Here is a 23640-nt window from a genome sequence, read left to right on the forward strand (position 1 = left end):
AATTTTCGAGAAGTTGGGTGGTCGCAGGGTGTGGAATAAAAAATTTCATTTATCTTCCCCATTTAATTAATTAATTAATTTTTAATATTATTATTTAGTTTTTTAATTGAAAATCATAGCAATTCGGAAAATTTGGGAATGATCTTCATCCCGTTTCAAGTCGAGACAATGCAAGGTGGGTCCGGACACGAACTTTTACCATCATATGCTAAAGTATTAATAATGAAATCTTTGTTTCTTGTGTCCTATATGTCAACTACCAAAAGCATGTTGAGGTAGGCTTTAAGTATCTACCGTCGGTAAGTAAATCATTATTTAAATCTATCTTAGTTCGGATAAATTTGTTTGGCAAAATGCCTATTTAAGTAAATTGCTTATTTTAAAAGCTTTTTTTTTTTTTTCATTTTTTCATGACTACGAGAAACTTTTATACTTATAAGTAAGAAGTAAAAATATGCTCAAAATGTGTCAAAAAAAGAAAATACAAAAAATGTGCGTGGAGTTGTCACCATAACCTCCTTAATGCTTAAGACGGTTAACTAAGTGTGAGGTATCAAATAGAAATTGTATAATGCATACCTAAATAATGAACGAATGTCAAGTGTATATAGAATTGTATAGGTGCAATCCCGTGAGGATTAGGAAACCTATAAGACCTAAATGGAACACAATGGAGGTAAAGGGAGACAAGGATTGCCTAGTAAAGTTGAGTAAGACTCTTAATCTAGAGTGCTTATGTATTTGAGACAGGATGGCCCGGGTTAGCTAACAATGGTATAAAGATAAATCCAGGGACCCATGCTAGTGAATATGCGAGGGATCATAAGGACGAGGTCGGGGACCCTACACGACTAAATCAACTCACAGTAATCAGAATGAGGTTCATGCTCGAGGTGCAATTTTCTATGATAAGGACCATTGGTATTTGAGCTCGGTGAGTGAAAGATTTGGCATCATCACAAGATTTAAATGATTGCGTGCGTGTCGTATCCAAGAATTTAAAATTTTAAATAAAATGGTGAACATGGTATTGGAGCTAAGAAAATAGATTTGGATCCGAGTCTTGCTTTCATCCATATATAAAATTGTCCACATATATCTTTGATAGAAAAAATAATGAATATGGATCTACACGTAAAAAAATGTGTTGCAGATAAATCTACACAGATACATGTAACCTATCTCTAATAATTAAAACTTTTTAATATGATTGTTAGCAACAGAGGTATATAATTTCAGGTTTTGACTAGTTGTCCTTGAGTTATGGAGATGGGGAAGAGGGGAGTCTGCGACAATATTAATTTGGTGAGATCTTTGCGTGACTTAATAAGCCATTAATCACTTCTAGTGACAAAAGGCACATAAATTTTAGGGTTCCCTATTTTTTATTTTTTATTTTTATTTTTTTTGGTTCAAGGTTGGAAGAGGGGGGATTGTTCTATATTCTTAAGATCTTTTGATGCTATACAACCAACTTTGGTGGCAAAGTAATGTACATTCTGATAAAAATTAGAAAAATTAATTATATACAATGAAGAGCAATAAAATCAAAGTAAGGAAAGAAAAAAGAATACGTAATATTTATAGGGGTTCGTCTCAATGTGAGACTACGTCCTCGTCCACCATTACACTAATTCATGAAAAAAATTATAACAAAAAAAAAAATCGCATGCCTTTGTTTCTCTAATCTCTCTTTTGAATGATGATATAACTAAATGCTATTAACAACTCTCTATTTATAAGAAAATCAGGCAAAATCGAAATTACAACTACGAAATATTGAATTAAGCTCCACAAATATGTAATATTAAATTAGTAGTTCTCAATTTCATTTAATTCATATTATCAATCATGCTAAAAAGACATATAACTATAGGTCACCTTACTTATGTCCAAGGTGGGTTGGTTGAGGGATGGAGAGGTGAGTGTTGGGGAGATTCTAGATTCTCAATATCTTAGGTATGTGAATCTTGTCATGTTTGATGCCACATTAACCACCCTTAGTGGTATCTAGTTGAAATGACTTGTGGCCCCCAGGGCATATCTCCCAGTGGCAAAGGGGAAGGCGGATAGGGCTCAATGCGGCAGTGTGCAGAGTTCGATTCCCCGCAAGGTGGAATTGGCTTTGGTGCAAGCGAGAGTTACCATATGGGTTAATAGCCTTGACCTATCCATGTGTTCTCCACCCTGGCTCCTGGAAGGCACATCCTGCGATTTACCTCCTCCACAATGGCCCAGGGCAGGGTCGGTGGGGGCCCCTAAGGTTGGGGTTCAACCTTTTTAGTTGAAATGACTTGTGTCCCCAGGGCACATCTCCAAGTGGTAAAAGGAGAGGGTGGAGAAATCCAGCTTTGATTGAGGCTACTGCGTCAAGGGTTCGAATCCTGAAATATGGATTTGGCTCTTGGGTAAGTGTAAGTGTACAAGCAGCCTTCCACCCTATACCCTTGGAGGCATAACCTGCGATTTACCTCCCTCACGATACTCCAGGACAGAGGTGGTTGGAGACCCTTAAGGTTAGGGTTTAACCTTTTTTTTTTTAGTTGAAATGACTTGCACAACAGATGGGAAAAAGTCAAATATTGGGTGGCGTATATATTCATTCATTCAAAAATATATATTATGTTATGTACATAGAATATGAAAAGGAAAATCACTTTCAGAACCAACCAATTGTTCCACCACCAACATGACCTAATTTAGTTGTCATAATTAATCTTATCCTCCTTTATCTTCTCTTTTAGAGTGGACAATTCTGTACATTGTACAAATAATTACAAATAATTAGTTGATTGGACTTCTTTCTTCACATCAAGATTGTGTATGTACAAAACATTCTTGTAAATGTGCATATATTTCAGCCATGTATGTATGCATGAAAGTAATTATAACTCCTCTTGACCACAAGAAGGGATCTATACTCTGATACTGTAATGTGTCTTCAGAATTCATCATAAAATGTCAATTTTGTTTTTAAAAGAAAAAAATAGTAAAAACTCTTATACAATATACATTTTGAGAAAACGGATAAGATCGTAACTTAATTTTCAATCTTATAGTACATAGTCTAACATGTCAAAAGCATACTTTGGTTTTGTTTCTATAGTGGAAAAAAAGTTGTTTTGATTGAGACTAAGGTCAGGCAACTGAAGACCATCGTAGATGAAAAAAAATTTGACCTAAAATGTTTAGATATGCTAGAGAGTTCAACTAACGTGATACGGTGTCAAATTCAAATTTTATGCGTTACCAAATTTACGTTCTAGATTTCACTTTAACTAATTTGACATTACGTGCAGAATTAATCTAACTAAAGCAATAAGTCACTTTAATTAGTTGTCTAGGTGATTAATCATACAAGTTAATTTACCTATGTTGGAATGTCGCAGTTTGTATATTATGCAAAGCAGTAAATAACAAATAATATGATGACGGAGAAATCCCAATGTGGGTAAAACTCCGGGACCAAACCAGTTATCTCCACTATACTAATTCAGCAAGTACAAGTTATACCAAACTCAGTACCCAATCAGATTCGTTGTTCCAGTCTCACGATCTACTGCTGTAGATACTTCTAACCTCTTGCTAGACTTCCTGATCTACCTCCTGCAGCCCAATCTGCTGTCCACTACAACTTTCTGGTCCTTAGCTAATTGTATCACCAAGTGGAACACCAAGAACCATCCGTTCTTGTGCTTGTAACTGCGCTTCAATCCACCTCTCTCAATCCTCCAATGAGAGAGTCTCTTACTGAATAGATTAAAGAAGGAAAGTGTTTTGGGTTATGTAGATTCAATGTTTTGTTCCCAAACCAATGGTTGTCAGATCACAAGATTTATGTAGATGAAATCTCCAATTAATTGCACATTGGATCTCTTCAAAAATGTTATGAATATCTTTTGCAATGAAAGAATAATGTAGCAACCTCATCAATTTCATCCTAGGGTTTGAGTATTTATACTTGAAGGTGTCTAGGTGGCATGGGCCAAGTAAAACACTTCAAAAATGTGAAATAGGATTTTTGCCATATAGGAGCGTCACTCGAGCGAGAGCCAGTGAGAAGTCAGCGACAGTGAGCAGTTGTTAGTATTTCATCATAATTTTCTCTTTCAAAACCCAATTGAGGTAATTCAAGTAGCATTGGAAAGATAACTCGAAGGGCTACAATTCTTTTAGAAATAGCCTTGTCCAAATTCCAATGTTTTCTATGTGAAAAATGCGTTGCAAGTTATGACTGAAAATTCGGAACATAATTTGTGCGGCTCTTTGATATCCTTTAGACTTACAATTGCATTCCGATTATCTTGTGTGATTTTCTTGGACATCTTGGACTTCTTCGATGACTCGAACACTAATTTACTTCATCTATACAAATTGCACCCTAAGTCTCTGACTTTTACACCAATGTTCAATTAAGTCCATGACTTTCACAATTATACAATTTAGCTCGTTTTGTCCACAGAATTGTCAATTACACTTTTAGACCTAACAGTAGAAGTGCCTTTGTTCCTATAGCATAAATTATGTGAAATAGTTTTTGACTTTCGTGGTACTATAAGAGTGAAGCACTTCTTAATTTCTTCATATCTCATCACACTTAAATTTTAATTATATATAGGGCAATATATATATGATTCGTCTCAATTTACTTTATATGAGAGACAAACTAATCATTTCTTTTAAAAATGGAATCAGTACAGTACTCTTGTGTATATCAAGAATCAAAGCAAAGCCAACTTGCATAAAATGTTGAGTAATTTGTTTTTAAAGTTGTAGAGACTATTGAATATGAATTGTGGGCCATCCTCAATGAACCCAATAAACGTCCCAATCAGATATAATTTTTTTAATATATTTCAACAATTTAATATTTATATTCAAGTGGGAGTAAACTACTTAAATACTTTTTCGGTCATTCTTTTCTAAATAATGCTACTTGCAGTTGTTTATTATCACAGTCGTGAAATACTTAAATACTTTTTCGGTCATTCTTTTCTAAATAATGCTACTTGCAGTCGTTTATTATCACAGTCGTGAAATATGTCAAAAACAAGATGTAAACAAATTATTTCTCCGACATCTTAAGATTTTAGATAAAATAATTAATATGAAATCAAAATCTTGAATTTTAATTTTTCCGCTACCCACATATTAAAATTGTGCGCATGTCAAACATTTGATAAAAATAAATTCAATCTTTATATTGCGAACTACATATGTTGAACACATTATTTAAATAAATATAATGTTGAACCCAACATTTAAATAAATACACTGGATTCTTCTCTTTCGAAATTTTAGATGAGACTTGATATCAGTTAACATAGGAAACCACTTCCAGAGATAGGCAATGTAAATCGTGACACGCCGATGCGAAACCGTCGACCCCCACCTCAGGGGCGCTCTACCTCTACAAGAAACTGTCGATCCCGCGGGGTGCTCTATCTCTACGTGAGACCATCGACCCCCCAGGGTGCTCTACCACTATGAGAAACCATCGACCCTCCCCCCAGGGGGCGCTCTACCTCTATGTAAGACCAACGATCGACATGGAATTACTTATAAGGCCATCTCAACACTTAGCCTCAAAATCTCTGATGAATTAATAAAGTTACACGGCGGTCACCACGGGCACAACCTCCCGGGTTGGTTAAAACTCCCCACCCCGAACGTGGAGATAATGGGAAGGCCAACATGAGACACATGGCACCACAACCACTCGGCTCCCGCTCAGCTTCCAACGTCAATAAATACTTCCTAAGGACAATAGGTATGATTTGATTGCACATTTTTTAGCTATCTGAATCCCAAACTTATTTTCTCCTAACGCGCCTACTGATTTTCACATCGGAGGTAAAATGGGGGAGAAAGCCCCGCCCTCACTTTTCAGTTTACACTCGCCCATCAGAGTAGCAGAAACACCAAAGGCCGTCAGGCAGATCAGGAGACATTATTCCACCACCATTTCAAGACACGTGGGGTTGGGGTTCTCAAAGTCGAGGAACAAGTGAGAAAAGTGTCGTGAGGTGACCTGTTTCCCATAGTCCAAGTACATGTAAAACACACAGCACTGTTTTCTAGTTGCTTGCTTGTAAGTGGAAATATAACGAACACCGTTCTTGTCTATTTTTAATTGCACCCTTTCACGCTACAAATTGCGATCTTCTCACACATACACAGATCCTCACCCACACACTGAACACAGATGTTTGTGTAATATATGCATGCATAAAATAAATTTTGATTCTCATTTAAATCGAAAAATAATATTGGAAAAAGTTGTTGCTTTCACAATCATATTCGAATCTTCTTCTTCATTAGTGGAAAAACCTACTTTAGGAATATGGTTTTGAAATAGTGTAATCTACTTTGGGTTTCTATTCTGAAGTCTGTGGCAAATTAAGTGGAAAGCTTGTTCTTGAATTGTGATCTTCTTCTAGTCTAGTTTATAGGCCATTTCTTCTTCCTCTAATTTTCTTCTTCGGTAGTTTTCAAGAAAGTGTTGGAGATGAAAGTTATACACGTGAAAGATTTGTTATATTTGTTATAATTCTTCTCTTTTTATGCTTATTTCTAATTTTACTGACTCCAAGATTCCTTTTTGTACCGAGCCTTGGGTTCCAACCTCGTGAAGAGTAACCCAATCTGATTATTATTTTCGTATTATTTCACACTTACTATACCCCACAAGACGGTGAATCTCTTGACAACATCAGTCTCAGAATCCAAATGCTTATTATGAGCTTTTTGGACTATGATACTGTACTGAGCCTCGAGGATTAGCCTTCTCAAAAGTAGTAGTCTAAGCACCTAAATGTTGATTATGATTTTCCTATTTTAGCTAGCTGTGAAAATAGAAAGCAGGTGCTCTAATCTCAAAGATATTTGAATAACCTGGTAATAAAGCCATTTATACATGCTCATATATATAATAAGTGTGAATAGGAGGATTGGATTGTCTTTGGGAGTTTGAAATAATTGATTGGTCAGATTAGAGAAGGTGTTTAAAATTCTTCGAGAATTTCGTTTCTGTATTGGAGCAAAGTTTTGATTCGCATCGGCTTCTGGAAAGACCTTTAAGAGTATGTAAACCATGTAGGATGAATAGGACAGATGGTGTTATAGATAATACTTTAGATTTTTCTTTTTCTTTCAGACTCTGAAGTATTTCATAATTCACCTTACCGAAAGAGCCATTGAACTCGAGTCTACGTGTTATGGATTGATTTCATTTCTCCTAAGAATTTTTTTTTTCCCCAGCTCTAGGATTGGAGGACACGGGGGCGGACGCAAGACTGAAGTTAAGTGGGGGCGAAACCAAAAAATCTTAGGGGCGAAAATGAAAAAACCTTGGGAAAAGAATCTGAAAACCTAAAAAAAACCTGGAGAAAAACTGAAATTAGAAAATCGAGTGAGGGCTGCTGACCCCGCTGGGCCTCAAGAAGGTCCTCCCCTGGAGGACTAGAAATCTTTATCTGTAAATGCTGATTTTGAATGTTGAATGGCAAGTTTTGTTTCAATTTTGGTCAAGTTTATTTTTTATAGCTTTGATATAAAAGACTGTGATCCTATATAGATAAGTAATGCTATTCATAGTCGCTCACTGCGGTAGTCGTCCTACGTGGCATACACATGGCAGGTGATTATTTGATGCATTAATGTGATAGTTTTTTTATTCATTAATGCATCAAATAACCACATGTCATATATATGCCACGTAGAGCGACTGTAAATAGCATTATTCTATATAGATTTCCGAAGACATTGCTCGATAAGAATGAATTCACCGAGACACTTTTCAGTTCCCTCGGTAAAACAAAAATTACTTGAGCAATGTGTCGGCTAAGTTAAACAAAATTAGGAGGAAGGAACATATTAACAATTGAAAGATATGTACCCAAAAAACCTATGTTTTGACATAATTCTTGTGGATACTATTTTTCTTCTCCTTTGCATTTCTCAGGCAAATAAATACAAGATTTTATTTGATTTTACTATTGAATTAACTTATATTTCTTGTTTGATTTACTTGTCAAATAGAGGTAGCTCTCACTTTGTTCTCTCAATACACAGTGGAACGAGATGAACTCTACGTCCACTCAGTTTGTTCCCTCCAGAAGGATGGGTATATAGGAGACGGCCAATGTGCGCGGGGATTTCAAAGAAAATAACTATTTGGACTGTCTCCATCAATGATTTTTGAGGTTTGTGTTTGTTTAATCACTTCATCCAAAAGTTTAAACTATTAGAGTGGGGACAAATTACACGCCCCCTTATATGCAGGATGGAGTTATGGGTATCTTGTGAAACTTGAACTATGGAAAATCTCCTTGCACATACTCTGATACCATGTTTATCTACCATTTTCTAAAAGTTTAAGCTATTAGGTGACACACTAAGTCCATGTTTGGATCATTCTTTCAAGATTCATTTTTCTCATTCTCATTTTCAATCACACGTTCTCACATTAAAATACTTTTCACGTAAACCCAAAACTTTTTCTTGTTTTTTAACCAAATATTCTCAAAAAATTTACTATTCAAAAACTCTTTCTTTCCAAAAAAATTCTGTCAAACTGGGGCTAATTTGTTCATATCTAGTCTTCAATGATATTAGGCTCCGACATGCTAACCATCATTTTGTTCTATATGTCTAGCCACAAGACACATCAGATGGAACAGCAGGACCTTCCAATAAATATGATCATGAAGCAAGTAAACCAGCTGATAAGGTAAAGACATTGTGTTATCATTCATATCTCATTTATAATGGATAGGTTCCTCTCAAATATACAATTTGTTCTTTACATATTCTGATTGTTCATAAACATTTATAAAGAACTATGTTGCATTAATTGTCGAACCACCCCTCGAGCTATTAGAGAGGCGGCACTTTCATTTATTTAAATTTAGTCTTGATCACACCCTTTCTCGGGCATAAACGAGGAGCATCCGAATATGTTAATGTCCATAATTTTTCCTTGATCTAATGATTGACTTTCTTGTATCATATTTTAAAGATTAGTTAATCATTCTGTCAGCATTTGGATTCATAATTAGTTTAAGAAATAGTTATGTTCAATGCTAGTGACTATATTCGAGCTTGGATTACAGGTTCTGAGAAGACTGGCACAGAACCGTGAAGCTGCCGGAAAAAGTCGTCTGCGGAAAAAAGTTCGAAAAGGTTATCACCAAGTAAATACTTATATTTGCCGGAGAACAAATTAAAACCTTCTGTAACGGCTAAATGATGTAACAGAATGTCGTCTACCATGGACTTCTATAACTCAGTTTATGTATCCCTTTTTTCTCTTTACATTGTAAATTGCTGATGTAAAATGAATTTTGTTTTGAAGGCCTATGTTCAGAAGTTAGAAAGTAGTAAAGTAAGACTGATTGAATTAACACGAGCTTCAACGGGTTAGAGGACAGGTAAAATAAAATCAGTTATTTATTTTCAAATTATTTAGGGGTGTTCTCTTTGTGTTTCAGTTTTGTGCTTTGAGTTTTGAATTCATTTTGAGTTTTGAGTGTTTGTTTTGAAATTATTGAAAATACGTTCTTTTTGTTAGTTTCTCAAAACAAAAAAAAAATGATTTTTTTTTTTTTTTAATTTTGAGAATCACCACAACACCACCTAAAAAAAAAAATTAATTTTAATTTTTTTTTGAAATTTTGAGAATCACCACACCACCTCCTCAAAAAAAAAAAAAAAAAAAAAAAAAGAAGTTTCCCGCGTTTTCAATTTTTTCAAGTTTTACACTGAAAACGCCCAAAACGACAAAAAAGTCGTTTTGTGTTTTCTTCACAAATTTTTTTTCGTTTTCTAAAATTCGTTTTCAAAAACGGGAAAGAGAACACGTTTTCACCGTTTTGAAAAATCGAAAACAGAAAACGACCCGAAAACGGTAAAGAGAACACGGCCTTATTTTTCTCTTTCCAAATCCATTTTTGTAAATATTGATCAATGGAAAAGACGTCTAACCGAAAGTTTTTGCTGCAGGGGTTGTACATGGGTGGTGAACTAGATCATGGTCTGCAAGGTTACTCTGAAATTACGAACCGAGGTATTCTTGCTCATATGCTGTAGTTATCTGTCGATTTCGACTAATCCTTAAAAAAAATGTAAAATACTTAAAAATAAATATTTTTCCTTAACTATTAGGCTCTGTTTGATTACACTATATTTTTCATGGAACTTGAAATTCGAATTCCAACTTCCATTTTTGGCCTGTTTGATTATCAAAATTTTCCAAGAAATTGATTTTCCATGATTTTCTAGGTACAAGTCGGTAAAGCATGAAATTCCACCTTTTATTTTCCCATGAGGTAGGTGGTTTTTGGAATTCCACCTTTTTTTTTTTATTGTTGGCAATGTGAATAAATTTTAGAAACAATTGTAAAAGATGATAGCCTTTAAATTGACAATTTTCATGTAAAACAAAGTCAAACGAACACTAAAATATAGATGATTTTTTATTTTATTTTATTTTTTTTGGCAATGGAAACAAATTCTAAGAACAATAGTAGAAGTGAATATTCCTTAAATTGATAATTTTCATGAAAAACAAAGTCAAACGAATATCAAAAGACACTTTTATTTCAATATTTTCCACCTAGAAAATTATACCAATCAAATACTATCAATTGACAATTTCCAATAAAACAATTTCTAGGCAATTCAATTCCTTGGAATTCATTTTCTTTCCACTCAAATTCCATCTTTGCAACCAAACAGGCCCTTAGTTCAAATAATTACTTTTCATTCAAGCGCTTCTTCCTTTTTTCCCATAAGCTCAGCCAAAATTTGCTGATATCCTGAGATAAAGTAAGTTCAAAATTAGAGCATACACTTGGTGAGTCTCTTAGTTTATTTACTGTCAAGAACAGCTAGTAAATTTTTCATCAATCCAATAAAATTTTCTGTAAGGAGTCATTTGAACATATAATAGCTTGTTCTATGTTTAAGTGTTTTTTAAATGAGCTGCTATGATTTGTGTCCACCAGATTCTCCGTTTCTGGTGACAGATGATAGTTACAGATATCTTCCAAGTTAAGAATGCCAAGCGTTATAATTCTAATAGAACAGCAGCATGTCTGCAACTAACAGTCTTTGTTTGAATGTGGAGGCATTGCTACATTTGAAACGGCATATGGCCAATGGGTAGAAGAACAAAATAGACAAGTTGTCGAGTTGAAGAAAGCTTTGCAGTCTAGCAATGGGGTTACGGAATTGCAATTTTTTGTCGATAGGGGCATGAGGCACTATTTGGACCTCTTCAATATGAAAGCCGCGGCTTCAAAGACTGATGTATTCTATCTTATGTCCGGCATGTGGAAAACATCAGCTGAACATTATTTGTCGTGGATTGGGGGCTCCCGACCTTCAGAGCTTCTAAAGGTGATGTTATGCATACTTCATTTCAGATAGTTATCCAGACATTTTGTGCTTTATTTCTATGAAACCAAAGGCATACTTTTGAGATACAAATATTTAAGAGCTCAAGATTTACATTGAACTCAATGTGGAGTCTAATTATACCTGCAGGTGCAAAATTTTTCTTTTCTTATTAGGTCGTCCTAGCGCTTATTTGAAGCTCATTAAAATTACATTTTAATGAGAGATCAACTTTTGGAATAGTATTTTAATATTTAAAAATTATTGGTACAAAGGACATTTGGCAAACGAAGAAAAGTGACAATGACCCATTGAATTTAAAATGACACTTTTACCCTCCAACTTTCTTATTGTATGAAGAATTAAAGTTCATGATGGAAAAGTCAAATTCATTTCCATTTGTCCTTGACAGATACTAGGAATATGGTCACACTAAATTTGAAATGGAAGTGAGTTTTTTCAAACAAGAGCCTAGTTTTCTACACCTACAGGTATCTGAGAGAGCCCATTTTTCTGCAAAATTAGACAGATAGGTATGAGAAAGAAAACCTAATAATCTCCCTAGTCTGCTGCAGTAGAAATTGGTCTTAACTCTCACATGTGACTCGTTTATGGGTAGGCAATGTGCTTAAACAAACTTCATTTGGCTCTCATAAGCACCTGTTGGGCTGCATCTAACCAAATTGCATGTCTTTTGTTTGTGCTTTGACTCTACTCTCAGAAGTTGTTTTATGTCCAAGATTCTCTTTTCATTCTCTTGTGAATGAGGCAGTAGTCAGCAATAACTTTATATTTGTCGACAGGTTCTCTTACCACATTTAGAACCCTTATCAGATGAACAATTGGAGGTTAGTAACCGACAGTCGCGTCAACAAGCAGAAGACGCGTTATTACAGGGAATAGATAAACTCCACCAAATTATCGCAGAAACTATATGTGGAGGTCGACTGGGTCAAGGAAACTACCTCCCGCAGCTTGCCGCTGCAATGGAGAAGTTGGGACCTCTGGTGAGATTTGTGAATCAGGTATATTTTGCTTGCTTCTTAACACAGAATAATGAATGACTTGCTCTTTCAAAAACCTCTCAGAATGCATTAGCAATAGAAACATTGTTTCAGTTAACTCAAAATCTTGCCAAATTAATATGAACCCTTAGATAAGCTTTTAGTGAATTATTACCATTTTCACTATAATTTTATTCTTTCTTTTGGAGATTGCTGTAGCATGAATCAATCTAATTGTAACAAGAAATTCATTATGATGTTCTTGTAAACAGGCAGATCATCTTCGTGGAGAAACCCTGCAGCAGATTTCTCGCATTATTAACATCCACCAAGCTGCTCGAGGCCTCCTCGCCTTGGGAGAGAACTTTCAAAGTCTTCGAGTTTTAAGTTCCCTTTGGGCATCCCGTCCTCTTGAACCTGCTTAATGACCCACAATCTCATACACATCTTATATCATGTTTGGTAAAGAGGATCAAACAAAACGTTCAATATTAACAAATCAATCTCATCATATTATGTACCAAACAAGCACTTGTATCCTTCACCCATGCAACTAACTTCTTAGTTGTCCAAGTCTGCATCTCATTTATGTTCAGCAAAGTATCATACCGAGCTGCTGCGATTTTTTTCGAGCTTCTTCCTGGCTTTGGTACTTTGTAAATGTGATTAGGGAGTCTATTAACTAGAATTTGCAAATCGGTTTTGCCTTCCTATTTGGAATGTTGTATATCTGTAAATGAATAACTTGTTTAGCACATTTTATTTTCATTTGGGTAATTAGTACATAACATCTTTATCTTTCATTTTTTTACATTTTCACCCTTAATGCCAACTCCCATTGCGTAAAAAATCATTTTCATCCATTTTCTCAATTAAAAGTTGTGAAATGACAAATACGTCCTTCTATTTAAGTAAAACAAAAGGAACAAAAAAAAACTAATCGTAACCACAGTCCAAAATTTTTTAAAAAAAAGCAAATGAGTCTCCAATAAATCATTAAAAGGGTGATTAATATATAATGTACCTACCTTTCACTATTATTATTAAAAACGTTCCTATCTTTCTTTTTTAACATTTTAATCCTTAATTACACATTTAATTGCGTAAACCATCCTTTATATCCATTTTCATCCAATTTCTCAATAAAATCTGTGAAATGATTAATATATCCTCCTATTTAAATAAAAAAAAGAAAATTATTTTTTAATAATTTATTTGGATCTCATTTGCACTTTTTTAATAAAATTAGGACTATGATTACAATTTGTTCTTTCTTTTTCTTTTTATTTTATTTAAATATAAAGATATATTCGCAATTTCACAACTTTTACTTGAGAAAATGGATAAAAGGACCTTTTACACAAAAGATAAAAATAAGGGATAAAATGCCAAAATTTAAAAGGTAAAAACATTTTCATAATAATAGTGAAATGTGAGAATATTATGTGCTAATTATCCTTCTCTAAGATAGAAAGTTTCTCAAGAAAAGGGGCAAAAGTACATAAAAATGTGTGCATATGACATGTAATAACCTTCAATATATATGAAAACGGATATATTTGACAATACTGAATGTGATTAAACATTAAAAAGGAAAAAAACATTTTTTAGTCGAGATACCAAAGCCTGTCAAGTGTCGAGAAATCAATTTTCTACATTCCCATAATTATTACAGTTAAACATAAATAATCAATTATAATAATCTTCACAAATTACAAAGAAAGAGCAAAATGACAAAATACTTGACAAGTACACAGAGCCGATCTTGTGACCAGACACATGAGACCTGTGCCTCATGCCCAAAATCATAGGAGGCCTATTTTGGCCGAATAGTTTTTTTTTTTTTTTTTTAAATATTAGAAGGAAAACGAAAATAGTTTTTTTCATTAAATGTGAGACGATTGAGATATTTATTCGTTGTTCTAATGTTAAGCTTTTAAGTTGACAATATATTGCATAATACACCGTTGAATTTTGCACTTACATTGATTTTAGAGGGTCTAATTTTTGGACTTTGCCTCGAGTCACGACAATCACAGGATCGTCCCTACAAGTACATACACGTCTTGGTGATTTTTAGGCCTCCACCCAGTTTTCGACAGAAAATGCTAAGCATTTATTCCGGTAGGATCTGTTCTCCGGCACCGAAAAGCAAAATTCCAGCTAAATTTTTAAGCAATTAAAACAAGAAATCAAAAGTAACCAACATGCATGATAGAAAATGGGACGCTACAAATGCCATGCTAAAGGAAATGAAGATACAAACAAAAGAATAATACTCCATCCGTCCCATAAAAATAGACTTATTTCATTTTTACACAAATTAAGAAAATGTAATTAATATAATTGAAAATATAATTTTCTCTCAATATTTTTTCGAATATACTCTTAAATTCAATAATAGTTTAAATATGAGTAGTTCATATATATTAATAACAATGCCCATTAAATAAGGACATATTAGAAAAATAAAAAATCAAATACACTCTTGATAAGGAAAGTGGAAACATTTATGTTGGAAGGATATCGTTCTGTGGATACAGAGTTTGGCGCACTTTATCATCTCTCCGGAAGTTTTGTCCACAGGTCGTAAAGGAAAGTTCGATCCACAGGGAGAATCGCATCCCAAATGTCCGGTCCAAATATATATAAGCTATGGCTACATTTGGATTTACTCGAGTAGCAAATCAAGGGGAAAGACTGTCACTCCTCGAATTAGTTGCGCAAAACTCGAAAACCTAAGTTACCCAAAATATAAAAATGAAAAATAATAAAAGAAAAAAGTGACTTATATTTTGAGACACATGAAATACGAAAGCACATATATCTCTATGAGACGGATTGAGTACAAATCAAAAGCTTGCTTAGAGCAGAAGGAACATTAGCATGACAACATATAACATATCTATGTTACGTGTAACAAAGTATGTCCTAAGATATCACCTCTACAGCATTTTTCATCACTTAAAGATGCATCTTTGAATTAGTAGCATGTCTAAAAACATTCATACATTTGTTCTCGGAAATTTGTACCTGTGGCAAAAGAACCAAGGAAACTCATCAGAAATGGTATGGGCACAAATAAGTACAGAGGCTTGAGTTGATGCTAAAATAAAAATATATATATATACACACTCACACACAACAACAACAACAACAACAACAAAGTAAGCCTCCTTCCGATAAATTTGAGGTCAGCTAGGTAAAGGCGTAAAGCCATGCTCAAGAGCATTTCCTCAGCGAAAGTGAGGAGAGAGAGGTATTAAATGTTAACTAATAGTATACCATGGGTCTTAGAGAAGGCACCAATAGACCTAAGGATTGTAGATAAGGGGATGAGTCAATAGCCAAGGGCTAAGCCGGCTTCAAGTACATAAATCCTTTTACGCATTTCGGTTCAATTCCAATCAAATGGAAGACCAAAGCAACATGACATATTAATTTTGCTCTAATCAAATGGAAGATTAAAGCAACATGAAATTATTTATTTTGCTCTAACCTTCCTCTTCTCACTTGTTTGACCGAGAACACATGATTCCTTTATTTATTCTCAATTACCCAGTCATGTTGAATTTTAACTAAACTAGTTTCGACCACATCTCAAATCATTAAATTTACTACGAGATTTACTTTTTCATGTGAGAAGGCTTTCTATGTCAATATCAAATGTAATTCCCCCCTGGGGCACATCCGAATTGGTGGAACAATTACATTGGTGGGCTCACAAACCTAGCGTGGAGAGTTCGATTCCTGGAAGGCTGCATCTTGGAAGGGGGATTTATCTCGAAGGCAAGGTGCTGGAAAGCAATGAAGAGAGCTCTCTTAGGGGAAGGAGTATAAGTCATGCAGGAACCTGGGAGCCAACAAGAGCACAACCCGCGATCAACTTCCTCAAGCTAATGAGGGGCCGGAGGCTTGAGGTCCAGGAATTAGTCTGGTGAAGCTGGGAGACCTGGGTATCAAAAAAAAAATTTTCATTTGGAATGTGCCCAGGATATCTACTGTAAGCCTATAACTCCACCCTATTTATAAAATATCTCTTCGTCAATAAGTGAGTTCATGCATTCCCACCTATATGTGTGAGAATGTACTAAACATGAATATTACTTATAATGTCACACAAATGAATTGATGTATAAAATGAATGAATTTAGTTTATTCAGTTTTATTTCAAGAATTAGAAATTCAAAAACTAAAATCCAATTCGAAGAAAGCAAAACCAAAATTTAGTTTTTATAATTCTGCTCAAGATGCAAAACACAAGTATCTCAGTTAAAGTTTTTAAGTTGTCAAATTTAATTATTTTCAGATTCAATTCATAAGGATGTTAATCATGGTAGATATTAATGAACTCTGAGACATTGACAACCTAATTGCAAGAAATTTCTTTTGCATAAGAATGACAGATGATCATAAGCTGGAAGATTGGCTTCTCATTGTCCTTTTTGTTATGTGCTTCTGAATCAGGTTAAACAATAATATCAAGAGAGAGACTTTTTATTGAGGAAAAAATGAAGCTCCAATTTCTTACTTCTGAAATCATCTAATCTTCACAATACAGCAAGAGCAAGACCATATATTAGTATTTCTGAAATGTCTCTAAGTTATAGTATACACACAAGATAAACCAATTACTTTTTATTAAGGGAAAAAAAAGGGATATTCCAGTTAGTTATTTATCACCAAAATTCTGTAATAATTTATGCTGATTTCTAAGCCATTTAAATAACTTGTCAGAAGAGTTTCCTTCTTGACATTCTTTGTACAAGTTGACTTCCAATTCAGTATGACATATCTGAATTATCATCTCGTATAATCTTAGAATCAAGAGTTACCAAGAAACCCCAAGTAACTTAAGAGAATGACAGTGTTGTGCAGAAGATGATGACCACCAAGGCTTGAACCGGGCTCAGTTTCTCCTCAAATCAACACCAATATGCAAATCATCCAAAATCCCTCAAACCACCCTCTTGATCACAGTTGCTCTTTAGTTCACCCACTTAAGATGTGTAATGAAAAGTATAATCATGAAGATGAGAGATAACCACGAAGGCAATGAAGAAAACGGTAAGGAAGACCCACACAGAGAGAGTCCCACACGGAGAAGAGAGAAAGGGGTGAATTCATATTACCAAGAGGACAAGTGCCCCAAAGAATATATAGGTATCAATTAGGGTGTCGAGCCCATTATGGATATAAATGGGCACATAAATGGGTTATCTAATATTAGCCGCGAAATGGGCCGTAAGCAGCTCTAATTAAAATTAGGCTGTTTCAAATGGCCCAAACAGTTTTTAGATCAAGTCATCTCACTTTGGCGTCAATCTATCCTTCAATTATTAGATCGATGCCGATTGAGAAAATTACCAAGTTACATTATAGCCCGGGGAGGTTATTTGGCAACAATTTGCTTAACAAACCTTCACCTTTGTGTCAAAAGACCTAAAAAGAAAACATTATCACCTGTTAATAGGAATAGCAATCGGGCTCGTCGACTCGGAAAAAACTCGAAACTCTGTCCAAGTCCCATTTTTAGGTACCGGACAAAGCCCGAACCAGCCCGTGTGGCTCGACGACTCGGAAAAACCGAGCATATATTTTTTTAAAAAAGTAAAGACAACAACACGCTACCTTTTAAGGCAACGTGCTGCCGCCAAAAATAGGCAACAGTTTGCTACCTTGTTTGGCAGCAACTAAAATTTTAGTTGCTACCATTTAAGGTAGCAGGTTACTGCCACTGCCTTTTTAGTTTAAAAAAAAAAGTCGAGACGAGCTTTTTAGTTTAAAAAAAAAAAAAAAACCAAGCTGACCTGGCTTGACTCGAAAAGACAGCTCGGGTCGAGCCTAATTTTTTTGTCGAGCAACGGCTTGGGCCCGAAAAAAAGTTTGGACATTTTACTCCAGCCAATCCTGAGCCTAGAATTTCGACTCGACTTGTTGACATCCTTACCTGTTTATAATACTTCTAATATTAGGAATCAATAAAATTAAAAATTAATTACCTCCACCAATGTTTAGAAGATCCATGCAATTTCTAAACTTCACCAATGACATCACCTTAATGCCCATGTCCGGTGGGTTATACTGTGTATGTATCTTTTCAAGTCTTACCACTTTTTGTGACACAATATCTCTAATAAAATGTAATCTAACATCAATGTGTTTGGTGCGCTCGCGAAAGACGGGGTTTTTGCATAGATGTATGGGATATAAACCAAACTTTATCACGTGTAAGTGTCTTATTACGATGTGAGACGTGTTTTTCCATAGTTTGTAATCAAGGAATTGAATGTAGGAAGTGTTGGATTGTGATTAGAAAGCAACGAGCACTTGAACACTTGTTCCATCTTTTCAAACTCCTGCTTGCTCCCATAGGAATCGATCAACAAATTAAATGAGATGATGTCTGGCTTCAACTGATTGCTCTTCATAATAGAAAGCACAGATTCCATTTCCCTGATCATCCCATTTTTTCAATGGGCATCCATCACACCATTATATGTGAAAAATCTGGGGTGGTCACAATGCTCTCATCAAGATCTTTAAACAAAACATTTAACTTGACCAACATTTTTTGCCTGAGAAAAAGCTCGCAAAAGGATGTCATATGTTACAACATTGGGTTTAAAACGCTCCATTCGCTTCATCTTGTCAAAATATCCCAGATCCTTGGCCACCGCCTTAGATTTATCCCGGAAGTGAAGTTGTGAGCAGTGATCAGTGCATTGAAGACCGATGTATCAGGCCTACAACCACTATTATGCATCTCAGAAAAAGCCAGTGTCCATCTGAGTTTGCCCCTTTTCTCCCATAACTAATATCAACTTAGAATAGACCCCCATTGTCCGCTATGTACCACCGCTGCTTTTGCATCCATCTGAACACCTGAATGTAGAGACATAAGTAACGAACGTTTTCATTTTGTTAATGATAACAAAATTCCAGAGTTAATGGAGCTCACTACAATAGTAACAAAGGACAAGAAGTGGGGTGGGACCTTTCTAACTTAGATTTCTGTGTAAACTGAGATACTAAGATGCCTCAGAATTTGCTTTACCACTCCTAAACATTTTTGTTCAGTAACTTACTTCCCCTCAACACGTACTACCAAGCCATGACCCACCATCAGTCATTGATACAACAGCCACATAAACTAAGAGAGCAGCTATTAATTTTATGCATGAAACTCCAATTAGTCTGAGGTAAGGTTCGTTCATTTCCATATTTTCTTTGTAGATGAGCACAAAACTCTCCCGCCCCTGTGATTTTTAATTTGAATAAAACTTCTTGACTATACTACCTATTTGGAGAATTATAATTCCTAACCCATAGATCCTCTTCCTTTTTAACATTTCATATATATATATATATATATTGAAAGGAATTTTGGTAATTAGTTAATTAAGTATATCCCCATCAACAATGTCAAATCTTAACATATATTATTTAAATATTATTTCTCCTACCTCCCACTTTCTATCTCTTACACTAAATTTTATTTTAGAAATTATATTATTACAGAAGTCATTAATTATATATTTAATGAAGTAAAATATTGAATTTATTAATAAAATGAAAAAGACATTAAACATATTACCACAAATTATAAAAACCACATTAAACACACGAGGAAAATTACATATAGCGAGAAGAACAACTCATTTTGTCACTTATCGATCGGAATTAGTGTATTCATCCCATATATGATCAACTAACGCATCTCGAAGTGCAAGGTACGCATCTACATCCTTGATTTGTCTATGTCGAGAAAGGAATTCTTAAAGTAGGGTATTTTCATCTACAATCAACTCTGATTTCCGAAGTTGACACTTCCATCAAATCTTCAATTTGGGCATTTGTCACATTCATCCTCAATTATCATATTGTACGTAATTATGCACGCAGTCATTATATCATTTAAGACAAGTTTGTCCCACATACATGTACACAATTTTGAATTTTGATTGCAGAACACCAAATGCACATTCTATATCTTTTCTACATCCTTCTTGTTTCATAGCAAATAATTTTTTTTTGGGACCGCATGGATCATGAATTGTTTGAACAAAAGTAGACAATTTTGGGTATACACTATCTGCTATATAATAACCCATATTATATTCATTTCCTTGAATAACATAATGAACGGGAGGAGCAATACCTTCGATTAGGTTCGCGAAAAGGTGAGATGCCTCCAACACATTAATATTATTGTTGGAACCTGGTAAATCAAAATATGCGTGCCAAATCCAATGATTATAATCAGCTACAACCTCAAGAATAATAGTTGCGTTTTACTAGGACTTGCATATTGTCTTGCCCAAGCCATTGGACAATCTTTCCACTTCTAGTGCATACAATATAGACTACCCAGCATTCCTCGAAAACCACATTATTCACCAATACAGAGTTGCCTCATAATGTCATTAGCATTAGGGGATCTTAGATATTGATCTCCAAACACCTCCACAATAGCACGACAAAATCTCTTAAAACTTTTAGTTGCAGTGGATTCTCCTATTTTAATGTATTCATATGGAGCATCTGCTACGACTCCATACGAATGAAATACAACTGTTATTTTTTAATAAGCTGATAATTCGAGTCCCTTCTCCGTACGAAATAGTTGTCATGATCTTGCATGGCCTCAAGAATACATACATATAAACTTCAAGACATTCGAAATCATCGACTAAATAAATTTTCATTATAACATGGCGTCTTAGAAAAATAGTCATCGAACATATTTCTATCAACATTTTTCGATCCTGGTGGATTATCACATGACTGTAAGTGGAACCTTCATGGATCGGTTCGCTGTTTTATTGACTGAAATAATGATCAACAAGGATGTCGTTGGAATAAATGCGAAGAATCGCTTCTTGTTCTGCACCAATAGATTCAAGCTCATTCGTAAATGTTACTTCATTATCACTTTCACCGTCAGAAGCAGAAGATGAAATATTGGATGGACCTCCAATATTGAAATTCATACTTGACGATGAATTGAATTGAGTAAGGGATTCACATTTATATATTCAAGCTCATTCGAAAGTGTTACTTTATTATCACTTTCACCGCCGGATAATGAAGATGAAGCAGAAGATGAAATATTTGATGGACCTCCAATATTGAAATTCGTACTTACGATGAACTGAATTGAATGAGGGATTCACATTTATAGAGATACAATTGAATGGACTATTCGATTTCAACCGTTGAATGATTTCATTATCCTTTATAAGACAAGCTATATGTACTAATTGATCTCAAACATTGAATGGATTTCATCCAAGTCTCAACCACGCACATTTATTTACACATTATCTTTTGCTTCATTAATTTTTAATGAAGCAAAAGATAATGCGTAAATAAATGCGTGCGATTCAACTGTTGAGATCAAATAGTAGTTGAATGGATTTCATTCGAATCTCAACTGCACTTTTATTTTCACATTATCTTTAGCTTCATTATCCTTTACAAGAAAAGATATATGTACCATTTGATCTCAACCGTGGAATGAATTTCATCCGAATCTCAACCACATATCTTAGTATTTTCTTTCATTATCTTCTATAAGTTAGCATACTATACCTTCATTTGTTCTTGCCTTAACCCTCGACAAATCTTCAGTTCACAAGAAATTAGTTAATCTTTCAATTGTCTCCAAAATTTACACCAATATGAGTTCAAGTTCACGAAGTGCTTCATACACAAATGAAGAAGACTTACACTTGGTTCGTGTATATCTCAATATAATAACAAAATTTTGCATCTTCTGTCAAGCACACTCGCATGAGGCAAACCATCACATATCCACAGGCACTCACATTGACATGCATATTTTGAGTACAGCAAAATTGCACATGCTCAGGTACATGAATAAAATTCACCCCATCCCCTAAAAACAGACATCACAATATAAAGTCAACACGAACCAATTAGGATATGCGCTTGAGAAGACCTATGTGAAAAAATGCATAATATTATCTGTGGTAGATAAAATTACAAAGACAGAGCTTGAGATATCAGAGTTTTATCTAGTAAAACTAGAATGAGGTTATAGACTCTATCAGCAAGATAATCTGCATCGGTAAAAGGATAAAATCAACAACGAATATTTCTACACATAAAATTTACACGTTCCTCGTCTCTTTTTCGAAATCACATTGGGTGTTCTCTGACTTACATTTCAAGACAGTTGGCCATTGTCAAAAGAATGACACGAAAATGTAGGGTTTGTTGAGGGCATAGCTCCAGGCAAACTAAAGTAAAAATGGGCAAAGTTCAAATTTCCATTTAAATTGCTAAAATCAACGAAAAGTTCTAAAGTTACAATCCCTAACATACCTAGATAACTAAACAGATAGCTCAAGAAGTTTAGTAAATGTATGAATAATAAGAAAATGATGGAAAAAATTTGAAATCTTTGAGAAGGGACCAAACCTCAAGACACTGCAGCCATTTATCATTCTTCACAAGTTCTTCAAAGAGCATAAAACAATACACAGTTCTCAAAAACTTGGCATACTTACCGAGAGTAGTCACCAGTGGTTTGTTCTCTCTGAATTCTCAAGATTGAACGAAACCAGGTCCTCTGCTTCGGAAGATGAGAAGTTCTTTTCTGGGGGCCTGGAATATTCTTGGGTCGAGTTGAGATGCACATAGAAACGGGTCTGCTTCTTCAAGGTGGCCGTGGATGTTGAGTGAAAGCATGATTTGGTGAAGAAATGAAGGTGAATTTGGATGTGGGAAAGAGACGCCGGAGTTAAATGGGAGTGTCGAGGAGTTCAGGGTCGTTTTAAAAATTTTAGTAATGCGGTGGTGGAAGTGTTGATGGATTTCTTGAGAGAGAGAGCAGAGCAGCACTTTTGGGGAGGAGCAAAGATTAGGAGTGGCTGAACCGCCGAAGATTTTGCTTTGGGAAAATAGCAGCTTAGATCCCCAATCGTTCATAAGATTCATTTTGGTCTCTGAGTTTTTAGAATGAGAAATTTAGTCCTGAATTTCATTTTATATGCAGCACACTGGTACAATAAACGGCGTTTCAAAAAAAATAATAAAAATATTAAAATAAAGTTATTCATCCAACTAATATAAATGATTATCGATTTACGTGCTAATGACAGTAATAATAATTATAATATTGTTTAATGAATAAAAATGTATTTAAATTTTGTTGGACAACGTAAAAGTTGCATCACAACTACATAAATTGATGATTATTAAACTCTAGACG

At 34.7% G+C, this 23640-nt stretch overlaps 1 long non-coding RNA gene and 1 pseudogene across 4 annotated transcripts; one reads left to right on the forward strand and one right to left on the reverse strand.

The window, feature by feature from the left end:
• Positions 1–5858: 5858 nt before the first annotated feature.
• On the forward strand, positions 5859–13149 carry LOC111390888 (annotated as a pseudogene).
• Positions 13150–14768: 1619 nt separating this feature from the next.
• On the reverse strand, positions 14769–23271 carry LOC111390876. Of its 4 annotated transcripts, none has more exons than XR_002702009.1 (5): positions 22937–23271; positions 18212–19286; positions 17237–17843; positions 15345–15434; positions 14769–15139 (listed from the first exon to the last, which is right to left on the reverse strand). It is a non-coding gene; the product is annotated as an uncharacterized LOC111390876 (long non-coding RNA). The 4 variants fall into 4 exon arrangements; XR_002702008.1 differs by lacking the exon at positions 14769–15139 and adding an exon at positions 16131–16353 and having other exon boundaries at positions 15174–15434; XR_002702010.1 differs by lacking the exon at positions 14769–15139 and having other exon boundaries at positions 15175–15434; positions 17769–17843.
• Positions 23272–23640: the final 369 nt, after the last annotated feature.

This window comes from Olea europaea, unplaced genomic scaffold, assembly GCF_002742605.1.
Source record: "Olea europaea var. sylvestris unplaced genomic scaffold, O_europaea_v1 scaffold723, whole genome shotgun sequence".
Classification (NCBI taxonomy): Eukaryota; Viridiplantae; Streptophyta; class Magnoliopsida; order Lamiales; family Oleaceae; genus Olea; species Olea europaea.